This window comes from Lissotriton vulgaris, chromosome 12 (assembly GCF_964263255.1).
Source record: "Lissotriton vulgaris chromosome 12, aLisVul1.2, whole genome shotgun sequence".
NCBI classification, from domain to species: Eukaryota; Metazoa; Chordata; class Amphibia; order Caudata; family Salamandridae; genus Lissotriton; species Lissotriton vulgaris.
Genome location: NC_141700.1, coordinates 699,158,447 through 699,172,471, shown reverse-complemented (window position 1 = coordinate 699,172,471; position 14,025 = coordinate 699,158,447). Strand labels below are relative to the sequence as shown.

The window sequence follows — 14,025 nt, the reverse complement described above, 5'->3', positions numbered from 1 at the left end:
GAAAAGGCCATACTATCAATATAGGGTCACAGGTGTAACCCAAGAGTTCAGACTTTCATGTCTACCGGTCCGCCATCTTGGAATTCCTCACAATTTACTGAAATGAAAAGGCTGCAAACAAAGGTTTTGGGGAATCCCTGCCTGGTTGTCTCCCGTCACTCCATGCCTCACTCCTATACTGTCCAAATCAGCACATCTCCCTTCCTTGAGTATTGCCTCTTCCTCCCTCCTGGCCTACCTCTACTTTGTCCGCCTGCCCCTCCCTTTCAGTTACTCCCTTCCCTTAACTCAGTCTCTACTGCCCTGCCTCCTATCTTTCACCCGCTCTACTCCTCTTCCTCTCTCGTTCTCTCTCTCTCTCTCTCTCAGTCCTACCATATCCTGTCTCTCTAGTTCCCCTTCAGCCTCCCCAGCCCCTGTATCTCTCACTCTGCTCCCTGTCAGTCACACTTCCTGTCTCTCTGTCACTTCTTACACACCACTTTGCCCTTGTAACACACGGTTGCTACCTCTCACATGTTTTTACCTTTGATACTTGCACAAGTGCTACCTTGCCTACGTAACGCTTGTTCTTATGCCTGAGTGTCTAGCACTTATTGCAGTATTATACCTCAAATTATACTTTGTTTTCTCTTATAACTGCACACTTGTCACTTTTCCTCTTGTGCACCTTTGACTACCTCATGTATTTTTGATTGCTCACTATTGTTACTACCTCATGTATTTTGTTTGCTCACAATTGTCACTATTACCTTTACTACCTCATGTATTTTTGGCTGCTCACAATTTTTACTACCTCATGTATTTTGTTTGCTCACAATTGTCACTATTACCTTATGTAACGTAATGTATGCTTTTGTAATCTGTTCTTTTGCAATGTTTCTCATTATGTTTCATTTCTGTTCCTAATAAGAAGCGCTCTGACGCCTTCGGGTAGAGTCCGCGCTATATAAAAATGCATAAATAAATAAATAATAAATCTCTAGGTCACCCTGCCCCTCTAGTGCTCCCTCTGCACTTTTGTCCTCTCCTCTCCCCTCCCCTCCACCCCCTGCCAGTGTCTTGCCATTATTCTCCCTGCCTCTTCATCACACCACTCTCCCCAAATCTTCCCGTAGCTGCTATATACCTCTTGTATTTTGTTTGCTCTTGATACATGCACAATTGTCACTATTGCCTTATGTAATGTAACGTTGGCTCTTGTAACATGCTGACTTGTTTTTTTCTCTCATGATTCAATATTGTTCCTATTGTGAAGCGCTCTGACACCTTCGGGTAAAGTCCGCGCTATATAAAAACGCATAAAATAAAATAAATAAAAAAATAAAAGTGGTCAATCCCTCACGTCTCCCGTCTTCCTCATGTCTCTCCAGCCCTCCTCCTGTCTCTCCCCACCTCCCCCCTGAGCCCCGCCTTCCCTCGTCCATCCCTCTCTCTTATCTCCATCCGCCTCGTCCATCTCGGATTGTGCTGTGCTTCTTAGCGGGGTGAGTGCTGCAGGGAGGGCGCTCGCGAGATCTGCGGGGACGAGTGGGGAGGGGGCGGGGGGAGGAGAGCCCTGAGCAGCAGCAGCAGCTGAGAGGCACTGGAGGAGCTGACAGCGGAGAGAGGGGCCGCGCTGCCAGGTGAGCCCCGGGCGCTGCGCACTGCAGGTGGCTGGCAGGGGGTGGGGCGCTGCAAGGGGTGCCTCGTCGGGAACTGGAGGGCTCTGCCTAGGTTCAGACGGAGGTAGGGGTCACTGCAAAGTCGGGGTGGGGGGCAACACTGCCAGCTGAGCCATAGAAATTACGCACTGGAACTGCTGGGGGTGGTCGCGCGAGAGAGGGCTGCCTCTGCCGGGAGTGGAGATTGGCACTCTGACGGGAGAGCTGCACGGAGCAGGGGGCTGGCTGCGGTTCACTGCTGGGAGGTAGGGGCGCTGTATGCTGGACGGAGCCCTGCGTGGTTGCTGTATTTGGTACTGGAGGGGCACTGCAGGGGGCACAATGACCCTGCATAGAGAAGTCCCTGCGTGGGGTGCGCCAGTGAGTGCACAGTGGGGCAGCTGAAGTGCTGGGGGCAAGGGGCACTGCAGGAGGCAATGCTGGGTGATAAAGTGAGGACGGGGCGTGGAGATGGCACTGCAGTGGGCAGAGAGGGCAATACTTTGGATGCATCGGAGAGACCTGGGGTGCACGTGCAGAGTGGGCACTCCAGGGAGCAGCGAGGGCGGAAGACTGTGGGTACCTTAAGGGGCACCAATGAGGGTAATGACCAAGAGGGTACAATGCGGGCAAAAAGTGCGGGAAGCACTAGGAATGGCGTTCTGTGGCGTAGACATCAATAGTGCAGTCGGTGCAGTGGCGCCAGGACCCACTTTACCAAAATGAGTGACTGTTTTGTGCTTTAAGACCACGGGGTGGCGCAGCGGCAGTGGCAGTGGCACCCTTGATACCCCACGGGGTGACGCAGCGCCCCGTGGCACTCTTGCTACCCCACGGGGTGACGCAGCGCCCCGTGGCACTCTTGCTACCCCACGGGGTGACGCAGCGCCCCGTGGCACCCTTGCTACCCCACGGGATGACGCAGCACCCCGTGGCACCCTTGCTACCCCACGGGATGACGCAGCTACCCTTGCTACCCACCGAGGCTGCGCAGTGGCTCGGGGCGAGAGACCCATTATTAAAATGGGGAGTCAGTCACTGGAGGGTCACTGCGCAGCACCCCGGACATGTTATGGGGTGAATCCAGAGCACATTGGCATTTTGGGGGGAAATGAAACATGCGTGGTATTTTACAGATTGAGGGTAGCACACCTGCGCATTCTAGGGGTGCTGAACCGACCCCCAGTGTGCATTGTGGCAGCTGAGAGGACATCGTGGCATAATATGGGCTGCAGACCCCACAGGGACACATCTAGGCTGAGGCGACTAAGTTCACAGAGTGCAATTTGTAGACATTAGAGGGGGGTGATTGTTATGTTCTAATGCTCACCCCTTCATTCATTCTCTGTTTGTTTGTGATGCTGGTTTAGAAGATGTCTCCCTTCGCTGGTTGGATTGTTTGCTTGTTTGGGTGTGAGTTGGGGAGGGGCCCTTCTGGGTGTGGGGTGCAGCCTCCCTGCCACCGGCGCGCGCCTGAGCGCTGTCTGAGCAGGAGGTTGATGTTCAAGGGCAGGGTTCGCTAGAGACTGTCGGGATTAAGCAGGGACGGCCTGGGTGAGTGTACGGACTGTGCATAAGGATTGCCTCGGTCCATGAGGCAGCCCGTGTGCAAAGGGCCACCTGCGAACGCTCTCTGCACACGGGCAGCCTGGGCCTAACACAGCATGGGCATGTATTGCATCATTTATATAGATGTATATAGCGCTATCACTGCGTGGGGCCCGTAGCGCTTCCCCACATAGGAAGCATGCCATGCCATGTAGGGTGTGGCGAGATGGGTGTTGTCCCTGGTTTCGAATCTATCCTGCATGGTGCGGCCTGCCTTCAAGCAGGGACGCCCTTTGCCATGCACCAGGGACCGCGTGTGTTCATAGGTCGGTCCGTGTTCACTGGGCAGCCCGTGTCCAGCGGACAATCTATGCACCGCTGACCTCTCGTATGCAAATGAGGCAGGCTGCAGAGGGCGGCCGCCCTGTGCGCCGAGGGGCAGGCTGTGCGCGCGCGACCATCTCTGCAAAAGGGAAACAACCTCTTTTCAAGTGGCACACTGTGTACAAGGGTCAGTCTGCGTACCCTGGGCAGTCAGCCTCCAAGGGACGGCCTACGCAGGAGGGGCAGTCCGTTTTCATGGGCAGCCTACGCACAAGAGGATACCACCGCGATCCCAAACTGAATCCCACTGTCCACCCCCGCCCGTCCCGCACACACTGGTGTGTGGGAAGACCCCCTCCTGGTCGCCCCCCCACCCCCCCAAGGTAACGCAATGTTAGTGGGGGGCACTCTACCGAGTAACCAAGAGACAGCCGTCGGCGCCAAGATGCTGAGAAAATTAAAAACGTGATTTATAAATACTATAAATACATTTATATTTGTAAAGCACGAACTGCTCACCCCTCTCTGCCTCAAGGCGCTGGGGGCTGGCCCCGTGTAATTAAGAGCTATTACCCAGAGTCACATGGTGCTGAGCTGAGCTCCCACCGGAGCCGGGGATCGAACCTTGAACCCTGTGCTCCGAAGTCAGCTCCGCTGGCCGCTGCACCACACCACACCACTCCATAAAATATCCTAGTATTGGGTTCTTTGGGGGCTTGTTGTAATGAGGGGATAATTTCTGGGGTCTGGAGCTATGGGTAACCTCCAAGAATCGTTGCACAGTCTGACATTGGGGTGCGAGACGAAGGGCTGTAGCAGACAGCAGCTGTCAGGAAGAGGTAGAAGCAGCCTCGGGTGTACATGGAACGACCGGTATACATGGGGCGCCCTGTGTACATGAGAAGCCCTGATCTATACATGGAACAGCCTGTAGAAAAGGAACAGCCTGTGGACAGGAGAGAGAAAAATCCTATATTCAATGCGACTCCTGCAGCGATGAGACAGGCCTGTGCTGGGTGAGGTGGGCCTGTGTGCAATGAGAAGGGCAGCTCTAGAGACCAGAAGGCGGCCTGTGAGTGCATTAAAAAGTGCACAGGAGGCCGACAGTTTGTGCAGAAGGGAAGGGGCGCCTGTATACAATACAAAGCGTTTATACATTTGAAGGGGCTAATTCCTCTCAGCTGGCCTGTGCGAGTGGTCTTTGTCCCTCCCGGCCGACCGGAGCACCTTTCACACCTTATTGAGTGCACTGAACCCTGGCGGCTCACCTGGAAATCGTATGCACTGATTTGTATGTCTTGATGCTCATGATTTAATAGGTGTGTACCAACATGCGTGTTTTAATTGGATTACGTGCAGTTTTTATTCTTAGACATTTGCATAATATGGACGTAAAGAATCTCAAGGTGGCCAAAGAACGCTTTGTCTTGACTGTCATCGACAGCCTTCTTGTGCAGTCTGTAAGGGACATGCAATCAGCTCTCTTGCTAGTCAATGTCGTTTTTAGAAGTTTGTTAATGATTCTTATTAATCGTAAACATGAATTAAATTAAAATTTGAGCTACAAGGCAAAAGGTGTGGACAGTAGCAGTGAGCTGCACAAAAAGCGGTGACACTGGCGGTCATGAGAAAAAGACACAAAAGGAGGACATTTGAAATAGGCTGCTCCCACCTCTCCTCAATGTTGGCATCATGGACACTGATCTAGTCCTGGGCTTTCCAGTGGCACCCTAAAGCATTCTGTGACTTGTAGCCTTGTTTGCGTCTACTGAAAACGCTGGACTAACACACCTGACAGCAGCGCTTCATAGGTTAAAACAGCAGACACGGTGTCTGTGATCACCAAGGCGATCTGAAGGATCTTTGAGGCCCCGGCCAAGTCCTACGTTGGGTCCCCGTATTCAGAGAAACTTTAATTGTATTATCTAATTTTCGCCCTTTTGATGCAAAACTACTCTAAATTATACAAGGAACTTTCATTAAGGGGCAGACACAGCTCAAGCTGCCTGGCATCACCCAGCCAAATAGGACTAAAAGAAAAATTGAACAAGCATTGCCCTGGGCCATTTTACTGTGTTTATGTTTACATGTTGTGTCTCACAGCAACAGTTTTACTTGCAATTCAATGTCTAACCGCCTGTGCTTACCCTCGTACAAAAGACAAAATAAGGTGACTCGGTGGATGTTAGTGGGTTAGATCATAATGCTAAATAAACTATACTCGGATTACTCTTAAAATTGGACCTTAATCCGCGTAATCATAAATAACCCCTGCTCTTCACAGCTGGCATTCTCACTGCAACAGGATACATCAAAGCACTGCTATCTAGATTCTCTCCACTCTATTGGGTGGAATCTTATACTAACTTCCTTAATTCTCTTCCCCTGTCTTTTCCTTCCTGTCTTCTTTCTTTGTGTACACTTCTCTAGCTAGACAGGGACCACCAGCTCCACGTAAGAGAAATGGGAGGGTGCAGGAGATAAGTAGAGAAAGAGGTGAGTTTGAGTGTAGTCATGTAAAGAGAAGGATGAGAGACAGGCAAAGAGCGGTGAGGTTCAGAGAAATGGAGACGGATATGGAGAGGCCAGATGAGGCTGAGAGAGGTGAGGTAAATGGAAGAGCAGGTCCGGAAAGGCCTTTTATTGCTCCTGGTATTTCTCTGGTGAGCTGGAATCCTTTGAGGACGTTTTTATTTCGAGCCTAGAGCCAGCACTCATGCGCTGCTCTGCAAGACTTATTGCAGAGGAGTAGGGAATAGAAGCCCGCCCACCCTCCACCCATATTTGCCATTGGTTTGTGTCATTGTCCTTCCTAAATGCTGGCTTCTGATTCGGTAATCGGCTTGTTAGTCCCTCCTTAGTATCGCCTATTCTTCATTTGTCACCTCCCATGGCGACTGGCCACTTTACTTCGGTTGTTTCACAGTACATGTTATTTAGACTGTGAGCCCTATTTTCTTTAATGAGGTTCTCCTACTGCAGGCACAACATGCATTGGTGCTTTCTTTACTTCCCCTCCCTCCCGTTGTTGCGCCTTCTTTTCCCCTCCCCGCCCTCCTGTTGTCTGTGCCTTGCCCTCCCGTTGTCCGTGCCTTCTCGACCCCCCCCCCCCCCCCCCCTCTGAGTATCTGATGGAGCTGGCAATTATGTTCACCAATAAATGAATTGCCAAAAATAAATAGCCAATATAGGCCAAATATGTCCTCCACTCAGTGCTGCGGCTCGAGGCATCTCCATGCCAACCCACTATCATATTCCCATCTTGTTGACAATGTTCTCTGTAGCTCATTTCTAGGCCTGGGTGGAGCTCGCGGAGTTTCACTCCGCAGAATTCCACAGAGTTACCAAAAAACTCTGCCAAATTCCGCAGAGGGTGGAGTATTGCTCGGCCACCCCAAGGTTTTTACTTATGCGTGTAAAGGTGATAATGACAGGTGCTGCTGGGCTAGAAAACAGCTTATGTCCCTTAAATGGACTCTGGAAGGGAAACGAAATGAATAAAAATGCGTTTTCAGGCATGCAGATAAGACGAGTCAAACACAAGCAGAAAACGATGCAAAGGCAAGAAAACTGCCTCATGGTTTCACAAACTGCTCATCTCACACCCAGGCGTAGACAGAGTAATATTGTGTGCATGAAACCCCTAGGTGTTACAGGTACCGACTAGGGCTCCTTCGGCAACTGGAACCACTGTACGCTGGGGGTCAGCATGACCCCGCTTTGTGCCAAGATCACACAAGGTGCCAGCCACTCACCGCTTGGCCTACTCGACATGCCCGGCTAGCTAAAGGTGTGGCGGGTGCGGGTGCCGCTCACAGCCCTTTATTCTGATTACATAATTAGCAGGTCGAAGAAAAGACAGAGAAGAGAAATAAGCACTTTTGACAGCACTGGCTTATCTTTGCAGTGAGGCGGAAATGTACAGCAGGTAGCACTGCTGGGCCAAGATAAACTGCATTGCTGGGGACTCGGTGAGCACCTGAGGCGAAAGGGTAGCAGGCAGGACAGGACACTCGCTCAGGCATCTCTGAGGTACTATGGAAGTAAAGCCGCCCCTATAGAATTAAAGTTGAGATTTTGTCCTCTTGTGACAGCAAATGGGCTGCTTGAGGAAGCAAGGCCTGTTTTTACCAGTGTCACTCAAGGGCCATGCAAGGCCTGATGGCACCCACCTGCCCTTATGCCTGCCCACTCTTGATAGACAGGTGCAGTGCAGTGCGCTCCCAGCTTTACACCTATACTTATGTTCCTTCCCGGTGTTGGAAATTTGCCCTGCTTGCAGAGTCATCCCAGATTGTTGTCTTCTGAGAGTTATAAGACCATGTAAGCGACATTTGCACTCACTTAGCCAGAGTGAAGATGGAAGGCATCTGTCCTCTCCGTCTGCAGGTCCGATCTGTCCTCTAAGGTCTCCAAAAGGGCTGCAGGTTTGGGTCCTCAGTACGTGTCATCGTTCCCCTGGAACCTGCAGAGAAGATGCAGCGTCCCAGAGAGACACCAACAAGGAAGGGGTGCTGATCGAGAGATTGGAAAACTGAAGCCATGCAGGGATGTCAGAACGGGAATATGGTCTGATCTGCCAGAACTAGGCGCTTGAACCACAAGCCTTGGGGTTTACATACAGCTGGGGGAAATCCTGCCTCTTCTGCGCCCGTAGTGTCTGGGCCCAAAGCAGTGCGATTGTCTGTGCTCAGTGGGAGCTGCAGCGCACAAATGCACTTTCCTGGGTCCTGCACTTAGACCTCCAAGCCTTGCCTCTTTTTCCCCATGCTCTGAAGCCTCCTCTCCATTCTCCTCCTGAATAAAGTGACACAGTGTGACAGAATGTGTGTAGTGCGCAAAATTGAGACAAGAATGTATCTATGGAATGTTACAACAATCGTTGCCAGGCACTCTTTGGTAAGCAAGTGCAATCTGTTTACAAAATAAGCTTAAATTAAGCAAAGCTCACTTAAAGATATGGCATTGAAAGACTGTTCAACTCTAGGGGTGAGCGCACGCTGGTAAACTCCGCTCCGCTGGTGGTTGACAGAGTTTTTGCAGAACTCCACGCTCCAAGCGGAGCGCGGAGTGGGAAAACTCTACAAACTCCGCCGGAAGAGCGGAGTTTACCACCCACCCCTACTCATTACTTGCCTTGCACTTCTCTGTCTCTCACATTTTTCCTAACCTTGCTTCCTCACTCTTGTAACTGTTACTACTTGGGAATTTCAGTTTAATGGCTATTTTTACTTTGGAATTACAGTTTGATGTAAACCAAGGAGATATATTTTGAATTGAAAGTCTGGAATTGAATGTCCAACCAGTTTTTTTATTTGAAAAGCAAAGACCTGTAAACTATACTTTACATTATCTCAGACAACTGCTTTGAGTGAATGGTTATACATAAGAAGTAGCCCTGGAAAGGGCTCTGGGAGGATAACAAGGGGTCTGAGAAGAGCGCTGGGCAATATCCTTGTTACGTGCTGTTAATGGAGACAAGGTGTATTACACACATAACTTTAGTCAAATTAAAAGGTCTTGGCGAGTGCCAGCTGGAAAAAAACACTCACACATAAACATAAGGTAGCAGTACTGTTCACAAGGAATTTAAGTGGGTAAATATTTAAATCACCCTTTTGTTTGTTATGAAAATGGCTTACTTTTCAAAGTAGCAAGTCTATAGGGAAATTATAGAGAACTATAGTGCCTGTAGTTTAGGGAATTATATAAAGACAATGTTTAAGGGAATTATAGAGACAGTGGCTTCCCTAAACACTGGACCCCCTGGATCTACATCATATGCCCTGGGCTGTCCATATGATTCCCTCCAGCCACACACACAGGAGGGTAATAGGTTGTATATGTCTTTTGATAAAAACTTTCATGAATTCACATATCTAAAGAGGTTGTAGACAATTGCAAGGGAGTGAAACTAATCCATGCCAGATTCTCTAAATGATTTCCATTTATATTTATTGCATGCGCATTTAACTTCCGGGAATATCTTACATTTTGGTCTGGATCCAGTCTGCCGGTAGGCCCAGTGGCACCAGAAGGGATTTTCTTCTTGGGTCACTGGGCCTTCCTGGTTTTAGAGCACCTGCCTGCATGTTCTGTACTCACCTCACGTTGAAGTTTATTTTCCTCCTTCCATAGTGCTGCTTTGTTTTGAAAGATTTGGTAAGCCTGTATTTATGTATCGTTTGTGGTATTTGTATTGGGTAAACGAAGCCGAAAGGCATCAGAGTTGTGTACAGGGTCAAAGACAAAGATGCAGTCAATGAGTGACTGGAGGGATAGCCGGATGCCGGAAGTGGAGGTGAACTATTAGTTACGTCGCCATGATGTCGTTTTATTTAAAGCGGTGTATAGGAGCAGGGTTGGGGTGGTCCTGATGGATATGGGGTGTTGATTCAAGTCCTGCTGCATATATGGAGAAGGCCTGTTGCTTCTTTTTCTTGTTCACTATTCAAGATCTTGTCCTGGCTGGAGGTTCCGAGAGCCACAGGAGGTGGTGAGCCTGACAGCCGGATGTACAGGTTGACGGTCCTGATGGTTTTGGAGATGATGTCGCTGGTTTTGGAGATGATGTAGCTGGTTATGGAGATGGTGTGGGCTGGAAGGGGGAGCCAGTGAAATTATATTAGAATAGTGGGCTTGGCAAGGTGTGCTATGACATATACTGTGTCCATAATAAGCATGGGCGGAAAATCCGTTTCGCTCGAGGATTTTGCGGATTTTCGGTAAATTCGCAATCCGCGAGATTCGCGAATCTCCCGCAAAATCCGCAAATCCGCGAGCAGCGGATTTTATGGCTTGCTCGCACTGTTCGCGTGAGTTCGCGGCTTCCCAGTACAACTTCGCGCCCCGCGAATAAGCGCAAAATTGCAGAAATACGATCTTAGCAAAACTGAAACTACTTACCAGGTTCAAAAGTTCAGGCTCATCATTAGTAGCCATTTCCTGTAGTGCTTCCTGAGGGGCCCCTCCAGAGTTCAGTTGCCAGTTGCAACTATTATGTGACCCTGCTCTGAACCTCAGAATAGTTACACATATGCCACAAAGGTCCTGAATTACAGCTAAGGGAGACAAGCAGGAGCCAGGCTGGAAGTTCAAATCCATTAATCAGCCCCTAATTCATTATTGTCAGTTGGGGCAGGGCAGGTGTTGTAACTAATTTTGCAACAATGAAAGCACTTAGCAAGTGCAAAAGATCATTAATCAGGAAGCACTAAGGAAGCAGGTGCCAGCTAAAAAAATATTCTGTGACACATTAATCAGCCCCAAATTAATTCAGGTCACTTGAGGCAGGGAAGGTGTGCTTGCTTTGCCACAATAATGTACACTGACTGGACAACCAGAGGGTGCTGTGATGAAACAGATGGTGGCATGGGTGGGCCAGAGGGTGGCATGAGTAGTCAGAGAGTGGCAGTGGTGACAGAGAGTGGCAGTGATGAAGAAGAGTGTCCCAAACAGGCTGGACACGTAGAAACAACAAGTTCGCGAAACTTGCGACCCGACAGGTAAGTTCGCGTTTGCGAAATTGTACAAAACCCTCGCGAACTGGCAGAAACCCGCGCGAACACACAAAAAAAAATCAGCAAATTCACGGATTTTGCGAATTGCGAGTTCGCAAATTCGCGAACGCGAGATTCGCAAAATTCGCCCATGCTTAGTCCATAAGAGGACCAATGAGGAGTGCAGGGGACCACGGCACACGTCATTGATACTGCCCAGATGCAAGAATACAGAGGCATAAACAGCAGGTCTGAAATCACTTCCTGGAAGGAATGGTGTCACTGTTTTAGTAGATGGTACTGGTACCAGGTTGCCCGCTTTATTGGCAATGTGTTCCTTGATTAAGGTCTGACTAATCTGGCTTTTGGTGAAACCTGGGGTTCAAATACATCCAGGTTTGTGTTTTTGAGCGAGGTTTGGACCACTTTTTTCTTGTTGCTTTGAAACAAGTGAAGTCTCTCACCTGAACATATTGTCTTTACCTCCCAGTTCTAATGACTCTTTCGCAATCCTCAACATACTCTGATCTCTACCTATCTTTCTCTCGCTCACTGTTTTTATCACCTTTGTCTCATCAGTCTCCTTCCTTTCTCCACCCCTCATACTCCTTCTCTCCCTCCATCACACACTCACACCCTTCTCGCTTACCCTCTTTCCCCATGTCTCTCGGTTTTGTTTCACCTTATCATGCTCCTTCTTTTTCTTCTTTCTAGATCTTTCTCTCTCCCCTATTCATGCGGCCATTCTAACTTTCCCTCCACAGTCAAAGAATTAAGTTTATCTAACCGAATAAAAGAATAAATGTTGGGGCCCCAATTTCACCTCAGAAGCCCACTGTCGGTGCTTATGCTTATTAAAGCTGCGTAGTCTTTAGTCTTGATTCCACTCTATGCCTCTTTAATTCACTACCAGACACTTCCTGCCCCTTTTTCTCACTCCTGTTGGGTCTTTTTCATCTCTGTTTCCTGTTTGTTCCCTTGGTCACTTTTTCTGCCTTCCTCTTTTTTCCCAATTTGTGTTTTTCTCTCTCTTGCTCTGGTTCAAATTCTGTTGACGAAAAATATGTGCAACCATGGGCTCAAATTAAGCACTGACTTCACCGGAGAGGTTGAAAGACAGGCACACGGTGAAGTGAGGATTCTGTCACCTCAAGGCCTCTGAGGTACATGTTTACCTAGTTTTCTATTCAGTTCATCATCACTAAAGTGTCTATGTAATAAGACTTCCCTTCAGTTGGCAGCCTGTGCGGTATGCATGCATTGAATGTCCCCCTTCAGTTCACAACCCTTGAAATATCCATATTTTGACATTCGCCTGCCATCCCCTCACAACCCATGAGGTATAAATGCATCATGCCTTCTATTTGCCTCACTACCTCTAACATGGCTTCCCATCACCTCAAAACCTACGAGATATCCGTGCATTGATTCTTCTTTTCACGTCACCTCATTGGTTTAAATGGGATGGATCTATTGGGAACAATGTTTTCAAACAATTTTTAATTTTATAAAAAGAATTTCCTTAATTTTTGTCAAAAAACAATCTTTCTTGAACAGTTAATGTACACTTTGAGGTCCCTCTGGCTGAAGGGGGCTTCAGTAGTGCAGAGCCTTGGGAGAGGCAGGCAGGGAAAGAAGACACATGTTGTCTGGATAGGGTGCCTGCTAACAAAGAAATGTAAATGTGTGGAATTGGTTAATCACTAAATCTAAAGGCTACTTGTGAGGCTGTGTGGTTTAAGTGATGGCACCATGAGAGGCGTTATGGTGGCAACACCTTATTTTGTTTTTAGAGGTAGTGCAGTGGTGTTCGTGCTGAGCTGTGGAATGAGTCCTTTTAATGGAAATATATATAAAACAATATTTGCACTAGATATAATCTGATTGTGCTTTACTATAAATGTATATTCTGAAAACGTGTTTTATATTAAATATTGAATCTCTTCACAATTTGTGACGGCCTCTCTTATAATGTGTGTAATGCAATTTTAAAATAATGATTTGCAAATTCTCAGTGCTTCCACTGACAGGCTGGGACCCAACCCCACTGCACTATTCATATATGTTAATATTCTCCACTGCACCAAACAGGGTTCAGTTCTGAAAAGTGCTTACTTTGTAAAAGAGTAAGTGCCGGCGCCCAAAGTTTTGCTTAGAAGACTGCGGCGGGCGCTGTTGAATGTCTGGGGTGCTGAATACCAGGCCTGCGTTGGCTTGATTCCACCTCATACCTCTTTCATCCACCACCAGAACCTCCCTCCACCTATATTGTGCTCTTTTTCTTCCAGGCTTTCTTTTTTTTTGTCACAGTTTTTTTCATCTTCTTATTTCCTTTATGTATTTTCCCTCTCTTGGTCTGAGTAAAAGTCTGTTAAAAAATGATCCTCTAAAATGTGCGCCAGTGAGCCCCAACTGCAACCACCGGCTCAAATTAAGCACTACCTGTGGCGGTTCCAGTTACACACACATACCTCTGCAGTAAGCACATTAACCACCTGAGCTTTCATAGTGTAAAATACATTTTTCACATAGTACTTGAACTTTCATTTACTTTTCATTTAATGTGCGTGCCTTATATTTTAAATGTATTTTCCTCAAGGTCTAAAGCAAAAAATCTAGATGCTGAATATTTTGTTCTTTTTAGACATGTCTCTGGCTGTTCCCCAGATTCACTGACCCCCCACCCCTATTGCACCCATGATCACAATTCCCATAATTTTTGTTAATGCACTTCCACCGCTGCATCACAGACACTGAGATAGATATACCTTTGGATGAGTTTTCCGCCACCTCACAGCTCATGAGTTTTGTATTTACACCGTCTACTCACCTCACTGTCTGTCAAATGTCGGTGCACCAGGGTTTTTATGGACCTTGCTGCCTGCAAGGCTGGGTTCTGGTAGCTCAGAAGTCTAACGCATCGACTGTCGTGACCTGGGCTTCACCCAACTATCACGTTTGATTCCCGACAGGTTATTGCAGACTTTTACGTTGTGATGTTTGTTCACCTC

At 48.2% G+C, this 14,025-nt stretch overlaps 1 protein-coding gene across 2 annotated transcripts in view; it reads left to right on the top strand.

The window, feature by feature from the left end:
• The first annotated feature begins 1,473 nt into the window (after nt 1–1,473).
• The window catches only part of ACHE (acetylcholinesterase (Yt blood group)), a 157,756-nt gene continuing 145,204 nt past the window's right edge, over nt 1,474–14,025 (top strand). Inside the window, exon 1 of one of the 2 annotated variants that reach the window (XM_086945926.1) lies at nt 1,474–1,625. The gene's annotated coding sequence lies outside the window, so the exon portion shown is untranslated. The remainder of the gene's footprint in view (nt 1,626–14,025) is intronic. The other variant, XM_086945922.1, reaches the window with a different exon arrangement.